The following is a 25,204-nucleotide window of genomic DNA, read 5'->3' on the forward strand; positions in this document are numbered from 1 at the left end:
GGGTTCTTTAGTGGCGCGAGGTCGTCGGCGCAGGCGGTCAGCCACTGTGTGAAGTTGCGGGCTGCTACATTGGGGTCCGTTGTGTTGGCGGGTGGGCTCTGGCTGAGGGAGGTGGTGAGCCGGTCTGCGGTGATCTTGGTTCAATTCCTGTGAGGTACCTGTTGCGGGTGGTGGTGGGTCGTGGATCTTTTGAAGCTGAAGTGGACGCAGCTGCGGTCGGTCCAGTGGAGTCCGGTGGCGTGGCTGAAGGTGATGTACTTGCTGGAAGAGAAGACGGGATCAAGCGTGTGGCCGGCGTAGTGGGTGGTGGTGTTCACCAGTTGCTTGAGTCCGAGGTTGGCGAGGTTTTCCAGCAGGGCGGTGGTGTTGCGGTCCTTGATGTTCTCCAGGTGGAAGTTGAGGTCCCCGAGGAGGATGTTGTCGGTGGAGGGGAGGGCGTGCGGGCTGATGAAGTCTGTGATGTCTTCGCTGAATTGTGTGCCTGGTCCCGGGGGTCTGTAGACGAGGGTGCCTCTGAGGGTCGTCTTAGGGTCGGTGTGAATCTGGAAGTGGAGATGTTCGGCTGCGGCGAAGGAGTCGTTGGCGTCGGTCGTGATGCGGATGGTGTTCCTGTGGACGATGGCGATGCCACCACCGGTCTGGTTGATGCGGTCCCTCCTGATGATCTTGTACCCGTCCGGGATGGCGATGGCGATGTCGGGTGCAGAGGAGGCGTTCATCCAGGTTTCCGTGAGGAAGGCGACGTCCGGTGATGTAGCGTCGAGGAGGTTCCAGAGTTCCACGGCGTGTCTGTGGACGGAGCGGGTGTTGATCAGGATGCACTTGAGGTGGTTGCTGCTGGTGTTTGTCTTGGCGGGTGCGGGGCAGGTTCGGAGGCAGGTGAACTTGCAGGTGCAGCAGGTGAAGGGTCCGTGGATGCGTCTCGGGGTGGCTCGGCAGCAGGCGTGGGTCCGGCCGGCATTGAGTGCGTTGAGAGTGGCGGCGTCGTAGGTCAGTCGGGTCGTCTTGCCTCGGCGGGGAGGGCCAGGGGTCCTGGCGCTGGGCGCGGGCCAGGCGCGTACGGGCGCAGACGGGCTTACCTTTGGCGCACCTTCGGCGCTCAATCGGTGCTCCCGCTGCGCGCGTCCGCTGCGCGGTCGCTCTGGGGGCGTCATAAGTAAGGAGCCGGGAGGGAGGAGCAGCTGGATGGCGGGAGCGGGGCAGCGAATGGAATCACAGGGGGGCGGGGCCGCAGGGAGGCAGCGGTGGGAAATTCCAAGAAGCAGCGGGCAGCGGAAAATTCCTAGGAGCAGCGGGAAATTCCCAGGAGCAGCGGGCAGCGAGCGAAGGAATCTGCAGGCAGGAGGCGGCAAAGGCAGGCAGGAGCGGCAGCAGTGAGTGGGGCGACCAAGCCCTGTGGAGGGCTGAGCGGTCACCGGTCATTAACATTGTTAATGAAGCTCAAAAATATAAACCAATAGAAATCTTCTACAAACAATGGGTGCTAATTTGTTGGACACAATGAAAGCTAATATTTAAAGGCCTGATTCACACTCCCATATCTTTACTCTTACATCCGGAGTAAATGCTCAACATTTTTGGAATTCACAGAGGATACCAGAGGTTTTCATATTCACAGTTTCCTATAACTAACTGTTTGATTGTTTTGTAAATTCTAAGGGGCATATTTACAAGCAGCCTTGCGCCACCAGCTTGTCATTTTTTTTTAGGCTGTGGTGACGCCGTGTGCTGGCTCATATTTACTAGGGCACACAAAGCCACCCTGTGTTCCATGGCAGTTGCTGTGGGTGTTCCCATGCAACACCCATGGATTCTGGTGCATTCCCATGGTCACAAGGTTTCATAAACCTGGGAATGCCTCCGATTCTAATGCCTCCCCAGGGGAGGCATAAAAATGGTGCAACAAGGAGAAATATCTTTATTTATTTTTTTCGTTTTTCCTCTATGTGTGGTGCATGCTGCACCACAGGCACACAGACGCAGAGTAAAGAATAATAAATATGTTCTTACCTCAAACTGTCAGAAATTGTTGGTGTGTGTACTAGCAGAGGAAATTCCTGTTACATAGTTTACACTGGTGTATATATGGCCCTGAATTGCAAATGGAAGGTGTGTGGCTATACTCCCAGTCCATTTTTGACAGTGGGCTTGGCCCTCTAGTCTATATCTTTTTTGTCACTAGATTTCCCTTAAATGTATTTTTATTTAAAGTATGGTTAATGTGAATCTTGTCTCCTGTTGTACCCGACTTTTCTACACGTTGCTGAGAAATTAAGTGTCAGTTCTTGTTCCTTTTAGTGCTGTCCTCTTGAATTGTATTGTCTGTGGAATTCACAGTGATCATTTCTATTCTAACAGCGTGTTTCTCCATTTATTAATATTGCATTGGAAGAGTGACTTTAGTGTTTGGCTATTTACAAGACACCATATGCAGTAGCCGTCGGTGCCTCTGGAGGGAGCACGCGAGCAGTGTCAGGATCAGAGCATGTTTCCCTTTTAACTGAAAGCGGCGGTGTCTCCCTGGTTGGAAGGGCCGGGGGCCTTACCCCAGCAACATCTAAAGGTGGGATGCAAGAATTCATAATATGATTTGTTTTCCACTCGGTTACTCAGATAGTAAATCGTTATTAATCATATGTGTAACCTGTCTTTTGCTGTATTTTTCCATATGTAATTGTATATCTTTTTTATCAGTATTCGATTAGCGAACCTCTGCTATTAGAATGTGGCTCAGATGTATTCAGAGGGTCCCCCACATTGATCTGAAATTGGCCCCTCTTAACTTCTGTCGGTCCTTCCATCTGCTAGCCAATATATCGTAGTCTAGGCCAGGTTTTACCGAGATACCTAGGGGCCAGTAAGAATATGTTAGTGACTGAGTTCCTAGAGGAACCAGGTGTTTCTGCAGCGGTGAAATATTGTGGTTGGTCAGTGCATGTAATAGCTCGGGTCCTTGATGGAGCGGATACTAGTGCAAAAGGGAAAGCTAGTGGTCAGTCAAGGCCTCCCACGGCACGAGTGCCTGAGGAAGGGACACTGATGAAAACAACGTAGCATCTGCAGACAGAAAAAATGTAGGAAACAGGCGAACTAGTGTCACCAGAAGCATCAAGGAATGTCACTGGCCGAGGTGCAGGAATAGGCCTACTGTGTTCTCCTCGGTTACAGGGTCACTATATATTGCCTTTACCGGCAGCATGTGACATAGGCAAGCTCAAGAGTGACGCCTAGTGGCTGGTCTCGAATCTGGAAGGTCCTTTCATTTGGAAATCCACCACTGGGGCAACGTTAGTCTGCTGCTAAAACAGAGAAGGGACCAGGGACATTGTGGGGAAAACCTGTAGGACATAAACTGTTAATGTCCTCTTCGGCTCCTCAAATATGGGTAAGGTCAAAAGTCAACAATGATGATTCACTGAAACTCCCAGGACAGGAGTCTGATTGCATAATGACCACCTAACATAGTGCATACCGCGGCGCGCACTTAATTATCTCACTAGTCACCTCAGGGCCACCAATAACACCCCGCCCCAGCACATACCCCAAATGCGCAAAATAATACACAGAGATATTATTAGTTTGGGAAAAAATTGCTGCAGGTTTTATTACATACAACATATGTAATGATGGTGGGTAACATTACGGGCGATCCTGGGCAGGCTGCATTCTCGCCACCTGCCCGCCTGTTGAGCCAAACAGCACAGTGGCGAACCACCCAACTGCTGTACAAATAAAATATAACTACAGACACACCCCATGCGGGGCGTGACTAGGCAAACCCCCGGTTGCACAGGCCCACAACCGCCCGAAGGACTACTGGGGCGCTGACACGAATTCCTGCACCTCCCCTGAGGTTACAGGTTAGGCTCTGGCACCCCTATGTGCCCGCTGAAGTACATCGTTCGTTTGCACCTCTCTTCTTACGGATCGCCCAGTAATTCCGCTTAACTCCTCCTGCAACGATAAAGAACACATTAAAAACCTCCACAAATCCCCACCTCCAGGCACTCTGGGATAGAGGAAAGGGAGGGAAAAGAGTGTCCTGCTGTACACGACGGCGTCCGGGCGGCAAAGAGGCCCTCCCAGGAGGTGCAGGGACCTAAATACCCTGGGAGGCCCCTCCCCGCTGCCCCGGACGTGGATGTCTAGCAGCCACCTCCTCCCCACAGGAAGGAGGAGACTGAACATCCGGTTCTGTTTATGGGGGCGGGACAGCCCTCACTGACTAATGGCCCGCCCTCTCAATGGCCACTGCGTAGCCTCGGGCAAGCGCATAGTCACCTCAGGGCCACCAATAACACCCCGCCCCAGCACATACCCCAAATGCGCAAAATAATACACAGAGATATTATTAGTTTGGGAAAAAATTGCTGCAGGTTTTATTACATACAACATATGTAATGATGGTGGGTAACATTACGGGCGATCCTGGGCAGGCTGCATTCTCGCCACCTGCCCGCCTGTTGAGCCAAACAGCACAGTGGCGAACCACCCAACTGCTGTACAAATAAAATATAACTACAGACACACCCCATGCGGGGCGTGACTAGGCAAACCCCCGGTTGCACAGGCCCACAACCGCCCGAAGGACTACTGGGGCGCCGACACGAATTCCTGCACCTCCCCTGAGGTTACAGGTTAGGCTCTGGCACCCCTATGTGCCCGCTGAAGTACATCGTTCGTTTGCACCTCTCTTCTTACGGATCGCCCAGTAATTCCGCCACAGCCTGTGCGGTGGTACCCGCTGCCGCACAGGCCCCCCCACCCTTGCTACCAGAATTACCTGCAACCTTTGCTCATGAGTGCTTCCTTCAAATCCAGCAGAAAAAAGGTCTAAGCCAACAGGCGTGAGGTGTACACCATCCTCCTCAAAATAACCTTTAACTTTGTCCTGAAGCATTTCATGTCTGATAAAGCCCAGACCTCTGCGCTGGGTGAACTTTTTCATGGCAGCGTTGATCCTCCTCCTAGACCTCTCTATAGCCTCGCAAGACAAAGCCCCCCGCCAAGATCTCCTGGGGACAATTTCGGACCACCAGACCTCGCTACCCCGCAAGAGGCCACTGATAATCCCCAAGTCGGTCTTCATTTTTTGAAGCAGGGTTGACCTCCCCAAGTATGTAATGTCATTGCCTCCCAGGTGGATAATCAAGTGGAGGGGGGGGGGGCCACCCCGAGCGAGGGCCTCCCTAAGTCGGAAAAGGAGGCTATGCCAACGCATGCCAGGGAAACCCCACCACACACAATCAATACTTGAGAAGGAGCTGGTCCACTGTCTGACCTCTGCCCAGCGGGCCAATCTGTCGACCATGGAATGCCCAATGACCCACACTCGAGAACCTGTCAAGGAAAGACGCAATATGTTCAAGGGTCTTTATTGAAAAAATCACAAGAAAACAGAGTATGCCACAAACACAGCAAACAAAACCAAATATACATTCGTATGCAGAAATCAAGGCCAACTGTCACAAGAACATCAAAGAATGCAAAAAACACAGCAAACAAAACAAACGTATGCATTCTTTTCAGGGATCAAGGCCTAATGTACCGTTTAAAGCAGGATGATTCCCAGCGTCCCACAGACTGAACCTGAACTGGTTGCATCCCTGCACGAAATGCTGAAGTGGCCGCCCCTATGCGGAAAGAATGGCTCGAGAACTTCTTCCCCTGTACTAGCAAACCCGCCCTGTCCAGGCAGGCGAGCATTATTTTGTCCATCTGGTACCTAGTCAAAGGGGTGCGGTCAGCATGGACAAGTAGGTACCCAGGTCCCTCAGGGCGCAAGGCCAGGAATGCCCGGAGAACGAATACCGGGCAGCAACCAGGATCCCCTAGGGGAGAAAGTCTGATAACAGTACCCCTACCAACCTGATCAGTCTTGGACCGCCTGAGCGTAATGGACAACCCATCCCCAAAGGCAATATCCCCCACTCCCAACGCGTCTCCAGAGACATCGGACTTAGAGCGGGCCACAAGCTCGCAGCTACGGAAGGCCCCGAAAAAAGCAAGGCAAAAGGCCGCCGCAAACAAGGCTGCCTCATACTGGGAGTAGACAACAGCACGCAACACTTTTAACATAGCCTGTAAAGATGGGAAGTCAATTGGGGACCTGTCGTCCGGTGCCCGTGGGTCCTCTCGCGCCCAGCCTTTCAGAGCGGCCCTCAACGCAAAGGATTTAGCTGGATCACTCCTCCCACTCAACCTAGCTTCATGACTGATGGCCGCCAGGTGGCCGCAAACCCAGGAGTGTGACTTATTCTGTTTCCTAGCCCACACCACGAACGCCTGCACTCTCCCCTCTAGCGCCAACGCTTGTAAGCCCAAGTCAGAGATAACCTTGTGAAAGGTAGCGCGTTGGCTCGCATAGCGTTTCCTTGTACCCAGCGCTAAAGATTTCTCTCCTAATTCTCTCAGTTCCTGCTCCACTCCAAGATGTGCCAGAGCCAAGGTGCGAAGGGGGTCATCTCCTCTCTCGCCTGGGGGCATGCCGCCCGAAAACGGTCCAGCTGTAAACGAGAAAGAGCGTCAGCTGCCACATTAGAGACCCCCGCAATGTGTCTAGCTCTAAACTCAACATTGCAACGCAAGCACCTGCTGGCCAGTTCCCGGAGCAAAGACAGTACTAACGGACAATTGGCAGAAAGACCATTGATTGCCTGAACTACAGCCATGTTGTCTGACCAGAACAAGACCTTCCTGTTGGACAGGGTATCAGGCCAAAGATGTAAAGAAATCACGATGGGAAAGAGTTCAAGGACAGTGATGTTAGTAGTGATACCACGCCTGCGCCAGGCATTGGGCCATCCCTGCGCGCACCAGAACTCACCCAGGATGACACCGAATCCCTCGCTACCTGAGGCATCTGTGAACATGTTCAACTCGGGGCTCTCTACCCACGGGGACCTCCATATCACGGTGCCATTAAAATCAGAGAGAAAGTCATCCCACATTCGCAGATCTTTTTTGAGCGCCGAGGTCAATCTGACAAAGTGATGCTGTCTGTGGACCTTAGCAGTGGCCCTGGCGAGTCGCCGTGCAAAAACTCTCCCCACCGGGATGACCCTGGCCGCAAAGTTTAGCTTACCTAGGAGACTCTGGATGACCCCCAGGGGAGCCTTATCCCTACCCAACAAGTCATGGATATCCTTCCTCAGCCCAGCTACCTTGTCTGCAGGGAGACGGGACACTCCCTCCACTGTGTCCAGCTCAATCCCCAAGAAGGTCAGTATTTGAGCAGGGCCCTCGGTTTTACCTGGCGCCAAGGGGACCCCTAAGCGGCTAGCTAGGTCAATGAAACAGTCTAGGCCCTCCTGACACTCCTGCGTGCCATCCCTCCCGATGAAAAGGAAGTCATCCAGGTAGTGGGATACTGCTGCCACTTTGTATTCCTCCGTGAGAGCCCACTGGAGGAAGGAGCTGAAGGCCTCGAAGAAGGCACACGAGACAGCGCAGCCCATAGGCATGCACCTGTCGAAGTAAAACTCCCCTCTCCACTTGAAACCCAGCAAGTGCTGGCTGTCTGGGTGTACAGGTAGCAAGCGGAAAGCCGCCTCGATATCCGCCTTCGCAAGCCAAGCCCCCCCCCCCCGCTCTCCTCACTAAATAGAGTGTCCTGCTGTACACGACGGCGTCCGGGCGGCAAAGAGGCCCTCCCAGGAGGTGCAGGGACCTAAGTACCCTGGGAGGCCCCTCCCCGCTGCCCCGGACGTGGATGTCTAGCAGCCACCTCCTCCCCACAGGAAGGAGGAGACTGAACATCCGGTTCTGTTTATGGGGGCGGGACAGCCCTCACTGACTAATGGCCCGCCCTCTCAATGGCCACTGCGTAGCCTCGGGCAAGCGCAAACCACCTGCGAAGAATGAGATGCCGAGTTGTTCAAATTCAAACGTGCTTTGCCCTGCAGGTTGTCAGACGCACCCTTCATTGCGAATGTCAGGAAACGGTCCAATTAGTTTGTTTCTATTCACTTTCTCCTGTTTGTCGACGCTTTTCTAATACTCTAGTCTACACTAAAGTAAATGTATTATTGAGTCATGAATTCCGGCAGTGGAATCTGGAGATGGTGCAGAAAGAGGGGGCGGGGTGAGAAAGAAAGTGATGTGTACCCTTTGAATAAAGTACTACACCCCCAGAATGGTGTTCGGTTGGTTAGCTTGTGTTCGGTGGGTAGTAGCTGCCCGCATACATGCGCCTGTCTTTTGTTCAATAGAGATGCATCTAAAATTGCGGCTCCCCATTGTGGAGGCAGCTGTTATTGCCAATTGTTTTGCCGCCAGCGGCCGCCTGTTCGCGGCCTTATCGCGGCGGGCAGCCAGTGTCGCGCTGATGGCATCTCTTTGCGAGGTCACCGGTACACGCGCCCGAAGAAAAGGCTGCGATAGGCATCTCTCGATGCCGGAGACACAAACGCGGGGACGTTCCAGCACTGACATTCCTGAAGGGCGTTCGACGGCGTAATAGAGCTGTCGCTGCAGGAGACAGTAAATATATGCACACCGTCACGCACATACAGAAAAGGTAAAGTTCGAGGCGAGCAATGCATGTCTGTGGAGGTAATATGCTGTTTTCCCTACCGTGTAGGGTGGGTCGAAGAGCAGTACTGTAGTAAAGGTGTTTCGAATCCCGAAGCAAGCAAAGAACACGTGCCCTGCCACTGCAGGGTTTCATGTCACTGTCGTTACTGGAATCCATTGGACCACCTGAACTCTCGTCCCACTGTAACTGCTGCGCTAATGATAGCTACGGTCCTGGGTAACAGAGAACATGATTGGACAGCCACCGCCGGTGTTGTTGATGTAACACCATCAGCCCCACTTTAAACACAAAACTTGACACTCACCCCTGGGAATGAAGGCCGCTTCTCCCGTCTACTACCTCTCCTAACTTACTACTTTCCATTAATAATGCTGCCCCATCAGCCTCCATTCACCTACATTCATTCAACACACAACAATCACGACAAGGGCAACACCTGCAGTCGGCCATGGATCTGAGTATATATAGATTCTAATAGTAGCTGACAGAACACCGACGGCACTACTGCTCCAGGGAGAACAAATGAATAACCGCAACTCAATAACATACACAAGATACACCCAAGAGGGAGCCTTCAAGTGACGTCACAAAATGGTTCTATGCCTACTCTCACAGAGTTGGACCACTGAGGACTGTGAAAAATACAGGCAGGGTCAGATTGGGAAGGCGGGCAGTCAGGCGTTGGGTGATGAGCCGGTGCATCAGGGTAATCTCTGGGCCGGTTTTCTAGGGTCTCTGTAAACCGGCCCACAGAAACTTACTGTCTAGCCCGGTCCCTGTCAAATCACTGTGAAGTATGGCCAGTATCATGGGCACTCCCCTGCCATACTGTCAAAGTGAGGCTGGTGCCCAGGTGTTGTTCTGGGCCTTAGGGAATTCTTACCTCAGCCCCCAGCCTCGTGTGGCCAGCCCAGTTCAGCCCAGAAGCCATGTCATGCGCCCACGGGGCCATCACTTTCAGGCCATGGTGGATGTGGGGTGGGTTGGAGTATGCAGGGGCTTTGCAGGGTCGCTATTCTCACCTAAGCCCTCCTGGACTAGCGGCAGCAGTTGTGTGCTTTTTTTGATCCCCCCTTCCCCTGCCAGGTCATACCCTGAGGCTATAATGGGATGGGGAGGGGGTTAGTAAGAGAAATTGCCTCGATAGGGGCCAGGTGTTGTCACCTAGGCCTCAGTGTCTTTTATGCCTTGGTGGGGGTAGTTTGCATAGGCCTTGCTGTGAAGTACCCTTTCCCAGAGGAAATAAAAACATAGGGTGTAGAGTTATGGTCTCAGAGCTGCTGACGATGGAACAGGGGTGTACTTTTGAGTTCTGGCGTCAGCTCAACATCCAGTGATTCTGGACAAATCACTTAATCTCCCTACCTAAAATAAGAATGAATTGGATCTTGTGCAAATGTAGCTGGTGCTCATGGTAATAGCTAAAATGACTTTGGACCAAGTTTTCACTAAATAAAACCACAACAAAATACTAACCATTGGCGAATGTGTCCCATTTATTTTGTGGATGCCCAGGCCTAATTGTGATCCCAATCCTACCCTGCCTACAGGCGCATTGCGCGTCATCAGTGTTGTTGAGGAGTACAGCTAGGACTGTAAGTCAGTTGGATGCCACCCATCTCTCCCTCAGTACCCAAAGACCTATTGTCCCAGCAGGTCCTTGGTCACATTTTTGGGACATGTGAGTGTTAACATTGAAATATTTCAACATGTTGCTCGGCCTTTGTATTGCATACATCTACAGTGGGCATGCCCATTTTGCACCAGAGCAGACTTACTCAGTACTTTCAAAAACTTTCACGAATACCGGGCCATTTTTAAACCTGAGAACAAAACGGAAAGGCAAAGCTAATCAGATTTGTAACATTTACATTCTGGGGGTAGAAAACGAAAAAAAGGTACTCCTGGAGATACTAAAGGAAAACAAAAGCCTGACAAACATATAAAAACACTTCTGAGCGCCACAACCAGAAAACATTTCAAGCAATGTAAGTCTGTCCCTTCTCGAATCATAATCTTAGATATTTAGGGACATATGTTCAAGCCCCTTGTGCCACCAGTGGTGCAGTGTGCTGTCCCATATTTACAAGGCCACACAAAGCCACCCTGCATGGCTTTTCATGGCCTTGTAAAAATTAGGGCTGGGCATAGTTCGCGAAGTAGCGCTAAGCGAAGCTACGCAAAGTGCCCTTCGCACTACGCAAGCTACGCGTAGCACTACGCGAACTGTGTAGTAGCCTGTTCGCACTGTGCAAGATGCCGTTTTCAATGATTGCACAGTGCGGACAGGCATCCGGCACTGTACAATCATTGAAAACGGCCTCTTGCACAGTGCGAGCTGTAGTTTTCTGCCGCTCGAGTAGATTTTTACTCGTGCGGCAATTTTCTCAACGTGGACTCATCGCCAGCGGTCGCGAGCATACGCGACCACTCGCAATGAGAAACCTGACCTTCCCGCGTTGAGAATCTCACCACGAGGTTTATTTTCTACGCTCGTGATCGGCAACTTGATGTTGCTGATCGCGAACGAGGAAAAAGTCTCGCCGGGATGTCATTTTGCTTGCTCGCAGTAGCCAACTTGACGTTGAAGACTGCGAGCAAGCAAATAATTACCGCGACACTACGCTACGCGTGTTTGCACTGTGCTAAATGCAATTCGCGTAGTGTGAAGTAGCGGAAACTTCGCAAACTCCGCGAGCGTAGCATAGTGCTTTGCCCAGGGTTAGTAAAAATGGACCCCTTTCACGTATTATTCTGCATGAAAGGAGCGTTCCCTGGGTGTTGCTGTGGGGGTTCCCATGCAACACCCATGGATTGTAATGCATTCTCAGATTTACAAGGTTTCGTCAACCTAGGAATGCGTCAGATTCTAACACCTCCGCAGGTGGGGCATAAAAGTGGTGCAACAAGGAGAAATACCTTCCTGTACAAAAACAATCATCCCTGCAATGCAGACACCCTTGCAACATGGTGGAAGGGTACCTGCATTGGCGATAGCCAGCCTATTGTGCGCCAGTGCAGAGGAAAGTACAGGAATGAGCCGTATTCTTGTAAAAATTACACATCCCTGCACTTTCCTAATGACGCAGTTCAGTGCAGCAAGATGGCTTACAGCAATATGCTGTGTCATTATCTTGTAAATATGACCCTTAGTTTTAAGTTAAGATGGTCTTAATAATTTCCAAAAAGTCCTTAACTGAAGCACTACTCATCACAACCAGTGGCAGCTCCTCCACTAAGGCAGAGGAGCGGGGCTCCACTGCTATTTCAGCAGTACAAAAAATAAAATGATAATAACAGGACATTATCATCATTTTACTTTTCTATGGCAGGAATCGGAGCCAGGTTGGGCGGGGCTGGGATCTGTGATGCCAGAGCATAGTGAGTGAGGAGTGGTTTGCACTCCTCTAAGTGCACATGACTGTTTGGCCGTCGCTTTTGGGCCGGCCAAACCGCCATGCTCACTTAGCATGTTCTTCACGAGGCTGTATTGCACAGCCCTGTGAAGAACATGCCCAGGCTCCCAGGCACTGCCTGAGTGGCCAGACTGCTCAGAACAATCACGATGCTGCTCATGCAGCGTCATGATTGGCTGAGAGTACAGGAGCCTGGATGCTTCCGGTGCTTTCCAGCAGATGAAGAGGACAGAGGAGAGGCGTGCGGTCTCACAGCGGCAAAGGTAACTTAAATTAGTCTTTTTTTAAATCCATTCTCACCCCCCCTACTCCGAGGCAACCGCCACTGCTCACAACCGAACTTGAACTTAGCTAGGTGAAGCAAGGTACAGCTAAAGAGTCAGTTTTAGTGACGCCCCCCTCACAAAAAAAACAAAAAACATTGTAGGTTAGTAGGAAAGAGATGCTGGAACTTGCCTGAAACAAGCGAGCTAACATCAGACCAGCACAACCCCAAATACTTCCCATCTAGGCCACACTGTAAAACACATACTCTTCCAAACAAGCACAACCTAGACAGCAGCTTGCTACCTCACCGCAGAATTTAGAAGAAACACTATACAAATGTATCTACATAGCAATAAAATAACATTTAACACCTTGCCCAACTCTTGCTGTATATACAATTAATCCTACTGACCTGCAGCAGTTCTAAAATCCCTCCCACCCAGGGCTTGAAATGGAGAAATAGAAGTGCAGGTACTCTGTACCAGAGTACCGGTTTGTTTCTGAAAAGTCCTGGTACTCTCTAATTTGAAATATTACGTTTTTCTTGAGAAGTGCTGGTACTCTACTCTCCCTTTCAGAATAAAAAAGTGCTGGTACTCAATACCATACATTACAGGCCCATTTAAAGCACTGCTCTCACCATTATGTTCAGTTTTTACTATTGACGAGCAATGCGCACTTCCACCCCTAAATAAAAGCCCCCCACAAACTAAATTACCCTTTGCTGCTAATTAAATGCTGATTGTTACTGGGGGCGAGGGAACTTGTGAAACTTCATTTACTACTCGCGAAACATTATTAAAACAAAAAAAACGGAGTGAACTTTGAAAAGTTTAGAAAACAAACGTCAGTGAAAAACTTCCACGATAAAGAGGTTTTGAGGAAAAAATAGATGCTCAAATTTACGTTCAACAGCTATTCCGATATAAAAATCCACTGAGGGAAAAGTCTTCCATAGAAAGCTTTTTTACATGTCATAATTGCCACATGCGCAAAGTTGTGCTGCATAGAGAAGGCCCTGATTAATGAGGCAAGAAAAGGGCATCAGAAGCAGCCAACAGCACGGGGATTAGAGTTTATTGGGAGTGGTAAACATCACGAACTATGATTCCCGCACAGCTCACAACTGTGATGCGTGCATAGGGTGACCAGGAGTCCCCGTTGTGCCAGGACGGTCCCTGTTTTTATCCAGCTGTCCCAGCAAATTTCAAAAAATTTAGCTCATGTCCCCGTTTTTGGAGAGGGTCGACTGAAAACGGCGGGAGGTGTTCTTTATGTTTTACAAAGCAGGGATACTTAGCAGTTGTTTCAAGAAAGCAGTTTAATTAACAGGCAAGCTACTGGGCTTAAAAATTGCATGTTATGTATGTTCTTACCTCCTGTTGTGTAATTCTCTGCTGAGGAGCGCTCTCATCGCTTGAAGTAAAATTGTAGTCCTTCTTCTATTTTTGTGAAATGTCCCGGTTTTTGGCTCTAAAATTCTGGTCACCCTATGCGTGCAGTAATGTAGGAATATATGGCAAACTATATTTACCGGGACATGAAGATTTTGGTGCAGCGAGCATCAAAATACATATGTTATCTGCAAAATGTGCAGTAACTATTGCACCCCATATATGGACATCACCTGTTGGGTTTTACAATGTGCGTTAATTATGGCATCCAACAAAGGGTGCTCGCAATGAGGCCTTAGAAGTGGGTGCTCCTGGTGAATATGCGCACACTAACAGCTCTCACACGTGCCTTCATTCTGATTTCTGAGGTGATAACCTATGAGAAAGGGTACATTTTGTATTCTGCTGTGCAACAGAAAAGAAATAAACTGCAGCCAGACCGTCTACCCGCAAACAGCAGGGAATTACTGGCAGAATGGAGTGTTCGAGCAGCGCCTCGTGAACTCGAGAGAGAGAGAGAGAGCGCGCGAGAGCGAGACAAAGAGAGAGACAAGCTCCGGAGAACGCTGCCCATAAAGAAAGATTGTAAAATTCAGCTTCCATTTTCGACAGAAACCCATTACGTTTTTTTTTCTTTTTCCCTGGATGACAAATATTTGCCGTCTCTTTCCTCCGGCAGATCGTAATACCTGCCAAACACAAGCTATTAAAAGAAGGCGAGAAAAATATATGTATTTTAGAAAAAAACGAAATGCTGCTGCGACCTATTTGTATGGCCGGTGCTTATGGCGTACTTCGCGTCTCTAACTGTGGGAGATTATAGTGTCGGTGCCAAGATGAACGGGCCATGGTTCGAGAAATGCATCTTTTAGGGCACCCACTGGAAGCCAACGTCAGTATTGCCAGGAGGGCGCCTTACTAGTATTAAACATACTTTGCCCTGGCTTAGGCAGAGCTTCAAATGACAAAAAAATAAATAAGAATAAGGCCTTTTTGCGCGTCCCAGACATATCAGCTTTTTAAATAGTTTCAATACATCTACATGATTCACAGGCAGCGTGGTCCCAGTTGGCAGAAAGGTATATTTTTACTGTGCCAGCTTTGTTGTGGCTGGCCCGGTCCTTCACTCCTAAGCCTGGCAAGAAAATGGCGAAGGACGTGGTGGTGAGTGGGGGTGGGAGGACCGGGGGTGGTGGGGGGAGGGTGGGAGAGGGGGGGCAAGTGTGCTACGGGAGAGAGCGAGAGATATGACCATAATGAGAGGGAACATGAAGGGACAGAATGCGGGAGATATAAGGGGAGGTAGAGCGAGATGAAATGACAGCTACAAAGTGAGGAAAAAATATCAAATTAAATAGGGACAAAATAGATGGGTAGAAAGGGAGCGAGGTGAGCAGACAGCAAGAGAGAGAAATAGAGAAGTTAGCATCGAGATTGAGGGAGCTATCGAGAGAGAGAGAGCGAGCGAGAGAGAGAAAGTGAGAGAAAAGGTAGGGAGAGGGATGACCATTATCCCCAAGTCCCTCCTGACCTCGTCCCATTCCTTAAAATATGGAGATAACCATCTCCACGACAGAAAAAAGAAAAGGAGCATGCTGGGATACCCTACCTGCTCCCTCCCACTGGGAGTACATAAGCGGTACCATCCCAGCATGCAGACTGTTCTTTTTTCTGTCTTCCGACAGATTGGATTGGAGTTTTTGCTTTCTCTTACCTGCGGTGACTTCAGGATCGTCTCGTCGGGCTGCTGGGCTGTCCTCTCCGTCCCTGAAGTCCTCCTCTGTGTCACGTCGTGCTGCTGGGCTTCTCGACGTCCTGCTCCGCGTTCTCCTGGCCTGCCGGGCTTGTCAGGAGCCGCGTTGAATTCTGCCCGGCCCTTTGTGGCTGGGGCGCTGGTTCTCCCGGTCCACTTCCGGGTTGAGGGCGCGTCTCCCTGCGGCTTGGCTGGTGGTGGGAGCCGCGCTGCTGTAGATGTCGGCCGGTCCTGGGGGCTCTGCCGGGCTTTGCTCCTCGGATCTCGTGCCTCCATGGTGTGTGCTATCCTGCTGTGCGGTACCGTTGCAGGTCGGATTGGTGCGTGGATCTTCGCTGCTGGCAGACCTGGTTCATGACTTGGCGCCTTCATTCCTGCATCTGGTGCTTCTGCCTCGGGTCCCTCCTTGTGGTCGGCCCCTCTGGGTCTCCCGGGTGAGTGTTTCTGGCCTGTGTGCTACTCTTGTGAGTCTCGCCTGTTCGAGCCTGCTCGGGCGCTGTGCGGGCGTGTTTGGTTCCGTATCTCACGGCCCCTCTTTCTCTGGCATGTGGAATTCTACGGAGCTGGAGTCCTGGACTTACTGGGGAGTTCAAGTGCCTGGAAGTGCTTGCTGTTCTCATACTCCCGTCACTCCCCGGGCGTCTCCGGGCGTTTGCCATGGATTGTGGCTTCTGGCTGGCTGACTCTCAGGATTGGGGTAGAGTTGTGCCTTGCTCCTGGTTTGCGATCCCCGCTTGCTGTGGGGCCTTTCCCATTTGTTTGGGGCCTGTCTCTTTGCGACCTGGTGTTCGCCTTCCTCCGGTTGCTGTCACTTGTTGCTCCGGTGGTTCTGGTTCCTTCGGTGCTGTGGTCGCAGAGGTGTGGTCTGCTGTGTTTGGCGCTGATGTCCTGGAGGGCGCCTGGGCAGTGTCTTGGGGGGCGGTGAGCTGTTGGAGCGCTCCTCCTGCCCTCCTGGTGAGTACCGCATAGCGGTCCCTCTTTGTGGGTTTTTTAATCCCGCATTTTCCTGCTGTCTTTCTTTTGCAGGTTTCCCCCTGGCCTGGTCCTTGGCTCCCTGCCTGTGGCCTCTGTGGATCTTGCTGTGGCCTCGGCGGGACGAACTTCTCTGCCCGGCGCTGGGTTCTGGTGGGCGCCTGGACAGTCTGTTGGGGGTAGGTGGGGGGGTGCTATTGTGGCCCTCTTCCTGCCCTCCTGGTGAGTACTGTGTTTCATACTTCCTTGTTTCTTTCCTGTTCACTGTCTTTGTGTACTATGTTGCGGTTGAGGCTGTGTATGGGTGGCTTGGCCTTGCTGGACGTAGTTCTGTCTCTAAGCCTGCTGCTGTCCGCGGGTTCACATCCCGGAGGGTCCACTCTGCCTTTCGTCCATCTGAGGTTGTTAGACTGGGTGCCTTTGTGTTGGGTCACGATATGCATCTGTTTATCAGCGCCATGGGATCTCTGGGTGTACGTGCGCTTTGCTATTACCCATGTTGTGTCATGTTACTGTTGCTGGTGGGGTTCGTCCTGTGGGCGTCTCCCCGCCGGTTGAGTGGGGTGTGTGCTGTTTCCTCTGTCTCTTCCGCTCGGGCCTGCATGTCGCTTGGTCTCCTGTGCTGCCTTGGCTCTTCTGCTGCTGGGGTTGCTGTTGAGTGCTTGCAGCCTTGCTTTGCCTTCCCCGTGCCTCCTCGGCTGGTTCTGTTCTGTTGGTCGGGATGGTGGGCTGGTGGTGCGTTCTTCCTGCCTCCTTGGAGTGGCTTTGGAGGGGTTCTGGAGTCTTTCTCCTGTTGTGGGGGCTCCTGCCCCGCATGTATGGTGGATCGTTGATCTGCTGCGTCCGCTAAGGGGCCCTGTGTTTGACCTCATGGTCTCGGGTTCAGTTTCCGGCTGGTCCACTCGGCCTTTCTGCCTTCTTGGGCCTTGTAGAGGTTGTTGACGTGAGTTCCGTTGTGTTGGGTTGCTTGCACATCTGTTGTTCGGGATTCCCTTCACGGTGGACGTGTGCCTTCCTGTTGCGCTTGTTTGCGCTTCCTGCGCCCGGGTCCCCTGTGTTCTTTTGTGTTCCAGGGACGTGTCTGTTTTCTCCTGTGTGCCTTGGGCTTGCCCCTTGGGTTGGCTTGCCCTTGCGTCTTGGATTGGGCTTCTTCTTCCTGTCCCCAGGCCTGCGTGCTGTTTTGGGGGTTTCGGGCTCGTGTCCTGCCCTTGCTGCTGCTGCGGCTCCCTGTGCTTTCTGGTTCCGGGATTCTTGCTGGCTTTCTTTGCTTTTTCCATCTGGCCTCTCCCTCTGGTGCTTGTCGCTTGGAGGGGGTGGTTTGCCGCTTGTGCTGTGCTCTGCGGCTGTGTTGCCCTGTGGCTTTGGCTTTTGCCCTGCTGTCTGGCCGTCCCTGGTGGGGTGTCTTCCTGCTGGGCCATGGCTCGCTTTTGCGGCCTTCTGCCCTTTGGTTCCTGGCATTCCTGTGGGTTGGGTCCTGGTGCGTGCCTGTCGGGTTCCTGCGGTGTCCGCTGATGGTCGCTTCTTGCTTCCTCTCGGGTGCTTTGCCTGGGTCGTGCTCTGGCCTTCTGGCTTTCAGCGGGTTCCTGTCTCCTCCCCTTGTTCCCTTGTTGGGGGGGGGGGGGGCTGTTGGGTCCTTCCTCTGTCCTGGGGGCGCCTTGTCCTTGTTGGGCTGTTGGGTCCGGGCAGGGTTGTTTGTGCTCCTGCTGGGTCCGGGTGTTCTGGGCTGTGCTTCTCGCCTCCTGCCTGGTGGGGTTTGGTTTCCTGTTGTGGGTTCCTTCTCCCCTCTTGTTGTTCTGGTTGGTGGATTGTGCTTTGGGACTTTGGTTCACTGGCCTCTGCTGCCTCCGGTGGTGGCTGGGTCGTTGGCTCTGCCTTGGGTGGGCGTTTTTTCTTCGGGTGCCAGGCTCCTGTGCCCCGCCCTGTCTGCCGGTCCTGGCTGTGCTGTGCCCTTTCCCTACTGGTGGGTTTTGGGTGTCGGTCTTCCGGGTGTGTGGCCTCTCTGCGTCCTCCTTTCTCCCCTTGGTTCCTGCCCTTCTGTTGGTTCGGGAGGGGTGGGTGCCTGTCTGGGTGCCGGCCTGCCTGTTTGCCTGCCCTGCCTCCCTGCGTGCCTGCCTGAGGTTTTCGCTGTTGGGTGCTTCTTGCTCCCTTCGGGTGCTTTTGCCTGCCCCGTGCTCGGGGTGTCTACCTTCTGGTGGTGTCTCCCCCTGGTTTCCGGGGGTGGGGGGGGAGTGGGTTTGTTGTGCCCTTCCTCCATGCTGGTGGGTCTTGGCCTTGTTGGTGGTGTTGGCTCGAGATTCTTCTCGCCTGCCGCCCTGTTTCCCTCCAGTGGGGGCTGGGATTTGTTGGTCTTCCTTGGCTTTTGCTTTGGGTTGCCTCTTGTTCTTTGGCTGCCCTGTTGGCTGTGCCTTTTCCGTGCTTGTGGGGTTTGGGTGTCTGCCTCTCCTGGTGTGTGGCCGGGTTTCTGCTTGCCGCCCCTCTCGCTTTGCCTTGGGTTACGGTTGGCTTTGCTTCGTATCTGGGGCTTTGGTTTGGGTCCCTGTTGGGGTCCTTTCCTGGCTGCTCCTTCTATTGGGTTCTGTTGGTCTTCGGTCCTTTCTGGGTCCGCTCCCTTCGGTTGGCTGGGGCGCTGGGTCCGTTGTGTGGACTCTGGCCTTCCTCCCTCTGGTTCTCCTTTCTCGGGGAGGTCTGCCTGTGGTTGGCTGTTGTGCCTTTCCTGTGCCCCTTCCTGGTTCTTGGTTCCTTTTGGGCCTCTCCTTCTGGGTTCTGGTGGTGCGGTGTTGTGTGCCTCCTGGCTGGCTGGCCTGCCTGTTCTGCGGCTGGTTTCTTGGGGTTGGGCTGGGGGCCTTGTTGTTGGCCTTCTGCCTTTGGGGTTTCGGCTACGGTGATTCCGTGGTGTCTCCCTTTTCTTCCTCCTGGGGGTCGGCTCCTCCTTTTCGGTTCTGTTTTTTTTTTTGGTTTCCCTGGTTCCGTGTGGCCCTTTGTTGTCTTTCTTGGTCTTTCTGGGGCGCCGGGTTCTTCTCCCGGTTTGTGGGCCTTTTGGGTGCTGCTGCTCTTCGGTGTCTCTACGGGGGTTGGCCTTTGGTCGGTCCTCCCCTGTGGCCTGGTTCCTCTGTGGTTCCCTGTTGCTGCCCTCTTTTCCGTTCTGCTGGGGGCTTCCCCTGCTGTGTTGGGGTCGTCCCTCTGCTTTGTTTCTTCCTGGTCCTTCAGCTCGCCCGCTCTGTGCAGGCTGTTCTTTCTGCCCCTGTCTTTTGGGCTGGGTGGGCCTGTTGGTCCCTGGTTGTTTGGCGGCCTGGGTCCGGGGGCTTCGCCCTTGGTGGGTTGCCCTTTCCGGGCTCGGTTCTCTGTGGGCACCCTGGCTTCTTTAGGTCGTGGAGGGGGGGGCCTTGGTTTTGGCCCCTCTTCTTGCTCCCTTGGGGGCTTGGCTCTGCTTCTATGCCTCCCTTCTGGCTTGCCGGGTTGGTGGTTCTTGTTTCCGTGGCGGTCCCCTTCTGGCCTTTGGGAACTTGGTTCGGGCCTGTGGGGTGCTGTTTTTTGGTCTGGTGCCCTTGTTGTTGGTGGGGTTCCGGTAGGCCGGGTTCTCTGCTTTGGTATTCTCCATATTTTAAGGAATGGGACGAGGTCAGGAGGGACCTGGGGGTAATGTCCTATTACTTACCGGTAATCTTCATTACTCCTGGTCCCGTTGACCTCGTCCCATTCCTTACTTCCCTCCCTCCCTCCCTTGCGGCCGGCCTTCCGGTTGTTGGCTTTGTGTTTTCAGGCTGCATGCTGGGATGGTACCGCTTATGTACTCCCAGTGGGAGGGAGCAGGTAGGGTATCCCAGCATGCTCCTTTTCTTTTTTCTGTCATGGAGATGGTTATCTCCATATTTTAAGGAATGGGACGAGGTCAACGGGACCAGGAGTAATGAATATTACCGGTAAGTAATAGGACATTATACAGAAAAGAGATGATGAATTGCGTCCCTTAAAGGTTTAAGGGGGCGCAGCTTGGCAAATCCCAACAGCGAAATTCTTCAAATCAAACCAACAAGAATGAAATTCCTTTTTCATACAGTAACCAACTTAAACAATTCCATGGCGGTTGTTTTGAACGTTTATTACTTCAAACGTATTTAAGATCGAATTTAATGTTCTTCATCACATCAAATGCATCCTTATGTCAATGTACAATGGTCCCAATGCATTTCGTGCCCATGGCACTTCGTCAGGGGAATCTACAATCAAAAGTATAACATGAGGACTCACACTATTAAGAGTCAGATATCTGGTTAATTACACATCGTATTTACAATGAGTTATGCATTCTCAGAAAACGGGCGTCTCATATCCAATATTGTTCAGTGCACAGAAATCATACGTCACCCTGTGAAACGGCAAAAAACTGAAACAAACAAGAATGCAGGTACCAGGTATCCAGTGTCATTGCCTGAACACTTGAAAAAAGTATATAGAAAAAGCGTGTGTACTTTTAAAACGTGCAGCCGGAAAATCAGAAACCTGTTATTAGTCGTGTTGGGAAACAACGTGCTTCACTAGTGAATGAATCGTGAAGTAATGGTGCAAGAATACGTTACTGTGCTAATCAAACCGTCAGCGCGTATCTTATTAAAATACTGTGGTTAGACTAAGACTCGTATATGCTTATGGCATAAAGGGCTCGCGGAATGTATTATAATTCTTACCGTTGTGCTCAAGGCAAAGATAACGAAAGGGACGGTAACGTCTTCTCCAATGTTGTGTATACACGCGAAGTGCATAAAGTTTATTTAAACATGGCGAGTTATAAAAATAGATGATTACTGGTTTTACCGCGATGTGAAGAAAACGTGAGATAGTGCGGCGGCCATCTTAAGACGGTATCTTCTGTAATGGAAGTATGTCAGCTCAGTGTACTATCGTGTAAATAAACAATCAGAAACTTACTGAAAAACAGTTCAATATAAAAACGAATGTCACGGATGTCAATCCTGCAAAATAAAGTACCCAAAAAAATGATAAATAACAAAATAGAATAATCGTGTATAATCATAGAGTGCGAATAGAGGAGGCGATTTCCTAGTGATTCCTAAGAGTTTTTACAGGTAACAAGAGAATTCAAGCCGGTCATTGAGCCCATGGGGCTCCATTGAGTCTAGTTTGAAAATCCATTCATTTTCTTTCTGTAACAGTCTCTTGTTGACGTCTAGATTAGCTGTGTCATCTACAGTTTCAAGAATCATAAATTGCAATTGAGAGATATTGTGCCTCCGTTCATTAAAATGTACTGCTACCACTGATTTGGCGTCATTTCTTCTGTTGCTGCTTTTGTGTTCTGATAGTCTTGTCTTGATTTTCCTGATTGTTTTGCCCGCATACACAAGTCCACAAGGGCACTTGAGAAGGTAAACCAAGTTCTTTGAATCGCAGGTGGCTGTAACTTTCAAACGAATAGGTAATCCACTACGAGGATGATTAATTGTGATCCCTTTAATGATCGCATTGCAATTGTTGCATTTGTGGCACGGTAAAGTGCCTTTCGCTTGAGTGGTGTTGGAATCCATGTTAGTGGGTTTTAATATGTCTAAAATGTTCTTGCTTCTGGTAAATGCAAACCTCGGGTTTCCTTTAAAGATCCCATTGAAATCAGGTTCTAAGGACAAAATCTGCCAATGTTTCAAAATTATGCGTTTGAGCATATGGCTCTTGGTGGCATATTTTGAAACCACAACCATCCTTTTTTCATCTGATTTTGTGGTTGGTTTTAACAGGTCAGCTCGTGTTTTGAGTGAACATTTTTCTTCAGCTCTCTTTAGAATTTCCGGGGGATATCCCCGTTCCTGAAAACGTTGGATCATATATTGTATCTGGACTTTGCACTCATTGGGTTCTGAAACGATTCTTTTTGCTCTATACAGTTGTGAAATAGGTAGATTGTTCTTGAGAGATGATTGGTGGAAGCTTTTATAATGTAATAAGTTGTTCCGGTCTGTAGGTTTTTTGTATAATGTGGTGGTGATTTTTTTGTGTTCAATTTGAAGTAAAACATCAAGGTAAGCAATGGATTTCTCATGGACTTGGTAAGTGAATTGTTTGCGATCATTGATTTTGTTCAGGTTTTCCAATTCTTGTATTAGCGTTACGTGGGGGCCCTGCCACAACACGAAAATATCATCAATATAACGGAAGAAAATCAGTGCGTGTCTTTTCCAGTGTTCTCCATTCAGGATGTTGTGTGTCTCAAATTGAGTCATAAAAATATTAGCGTAGCTGGGGGCCGCACAATTGCCCATCGATGTTCCGGTAAACTGTAAATAATGTTCATCTCGCTATTTAAAGTAGCTCTGATATAATGAAAAATTGAGTAATTGCATCAAAAAAATTTGTAAGTCTGGACGGATTTCCGAATGGAGTAATACTGATTCAACGGCTTCTATACCTAAGTTGTGAGGAATCGAGGTATATAATGCCTTAATGTCGATCGTGCATAACCATACTTCTTGCTCATCTGGTAAAGATATTTGGGAGATTTTTATCAAAAAGTCTGCAGTGTCTTTGATGTAGGTGACTGCTTGGGTCTCAAATTCCTTGAGATATAAATCCAAAAATTGGCCAATTGGTTCGTGAATGCTGTCTCGAGTATTCACTATCGGACGAAAAGGGGGACGCTGTGGGTCTTTGTGCATCTTTGGTAGCATATAAATCGTGGGTGTCCTTGGGTGAGTCTTAGTCAGAAATCTTTTAGTTTTTTCCGTGATCATACCCACTTCAAAAGCTTGATCAACTATACTTTGCAGTAAGTCCTGAAATTTTTTGGCAGGATCAAACCCCAGTGGGGCATACACTTCTTGACCATTCACGTGAGCGTTCACTTGTGTAATGTAGAAATCAATATTCATAAGAACTAAGGCCCCTCCCTTATCCGCTTTTTGTACAGTAATGTTAACATTGTTTGAGATGTTCCTTAGAATATTCAATTCTTTCTTCGATACATTTTGGAATTTAGATCTATGTTTGAAGTCTAGTCGGTTGATTTCATTGCCGACTAAAGTTTCAAAAGTGTCAATGGATTTGTGACTCACCGGCGCTTGATACACGCTCTTTGGTCTCAAATGCTTTAGTTGTGTGTCAGATTCTTTCATAGTGTTAGGCTGAACCACATTTTCAAAAAAATGACGTAGTTTTAAATTGCGTATTAATTTGAAAAGACTGATGTGTAGTTCCAATTTGTTTGCGTTATGTGTTGGAACAAATGATGTTCCTTTTTGTAATGTTTGGATTTCCGCTTTACTTAAATGGTATGAAGAAATATTGATCACCAATTGGTTGTCTGTTATCACTTCTTTCTCCTGTTGCTTTTGGTGACTGTCACTTTTGTTAATGATGTTGATGGTTCGTTTTTGTTTTGCCCCTCCGGGGTCTTTGATATCCATTTGGCCTGATTCTAAAAAAGGCCCGCTTGCGAGCGTTTGGGATGGAGTACATGATGTTGATGGTTCAGTTGTTTCTCCGTGCTTAGCGGTACGCGTATCGCCCTCTGAAGATGATGTTTCAATCTCAGTGGTATTGATTTGTGGTCTATTCTCAGCATGGGCGTAAAATCCATTCCGCTTGCGGATTTTGCGGATTTTCGGCAAATTCGCAATCCCGAACTCTCGCGAATTTGCCGAAAATCCGCAAATCCGCACGCGGCGGATTTTTTTGCTTGGTGATACAATATTGCGGCGCGCGGCGTGGCGTGCGGCGTTCACTTTCCGTCATTCAGCGTTTGCCGAGTTGTTTTTCTCGATATTTTGCGAGTGCTGCGCAATTTTGGATCTTGCTGCGGAATCCCGCGGGAGTTTGGCGCCCGCGAATACGTAATCGCGGCTTGCCACCACCTTGCACAGCACACATAGCGAGAGTTCGCAATTGCGAACATGTAGGTGCGGCGGGCAGGAACAATCTCGCACTCGCGAAATAGAGATTTTGCAATTCTGCACAAGAAATCCACCAGCAAACAGCATAAACCTTCAGAAAATGATGATTTTTATCAAAATCACTCCTCAGGTTGACATTTGCCTGCACTTTTTTTTGCAAGGAGTCCATTATTTGGGGGGGGGGAAGGAAGCGCCCCACAGTCTCCAACTTCCTGTTCCTGTCCAGCAGGCTCCTCCCAGTGCTTTCTTCATGTGCTGGTCACTTTCATTTGGAACCTTGACCTGGAAGGATTACTTTTTGTGGGTGCTGCTGGATATTTGGATTTGAGGCCTTTTAGACTTTCTTTGGATCACATTTGGATTAGAAATCAACTTTCACAAGTAAGTTTGTTTGGGGCATTACAGTTGCTGCAACTACAATTTTGGAACTTTTCAGAACATTAAATAAAATATATTGTGGGTAGCCACAGTATCCAGTAGGACCAGGGTTGGTTATGGGTGCATGATACAACTGTTTTGTTGAATTTAAACATCATTGAGGCCATGGATGGGCTGGGATTGTGCTGATTTTTGTGTTTTTTGTCGATTCTTTGGGGCTGCTGTTGAGGCCTTTTGCCCAGGGGTAGTGGTGCATGGACTGAGTCTGCCTGTGGGGTCTCACTCTCTTTAATGTAAACATCCTGGATGGCATTGGATTGTGGTGAATGATTTTTGTGTGTTTTTCGTTTTTTTTGGGGTGTACTGTTGATGTGGACTGGCCATGTGGGTGGTGGTGGTGGCCATCTTGAGTGCTGGTACAGGCAACATGTGCTTGGGGTTCAAGGGGCCATTTTGAAGAGAGGCAGTGTCTGAGGCCTGCACCCATTTTGCCTAGCTTTCATCCATTATGCCCAGGGGTAGTGAGTGGTGCATGGGCCTAGTCTTTCTGTGGGGTGTCTTCTTGAATTTAAACACCATTGAGGCCATGG

Source organism: Lissotriton helveticus, chromosome 7 (genome assembly GCF_964261635.1).
Source record: "Lissotriton helveticus chromosome 7, aLisHel1.1, whole genome shotgun sequence".
Lineage (NCBI taxonomy): Eukaryota > Metazoa > Chordata > Amphibia > Caudata > Salamandridae > Lissotriton > Lissotriton helveticus.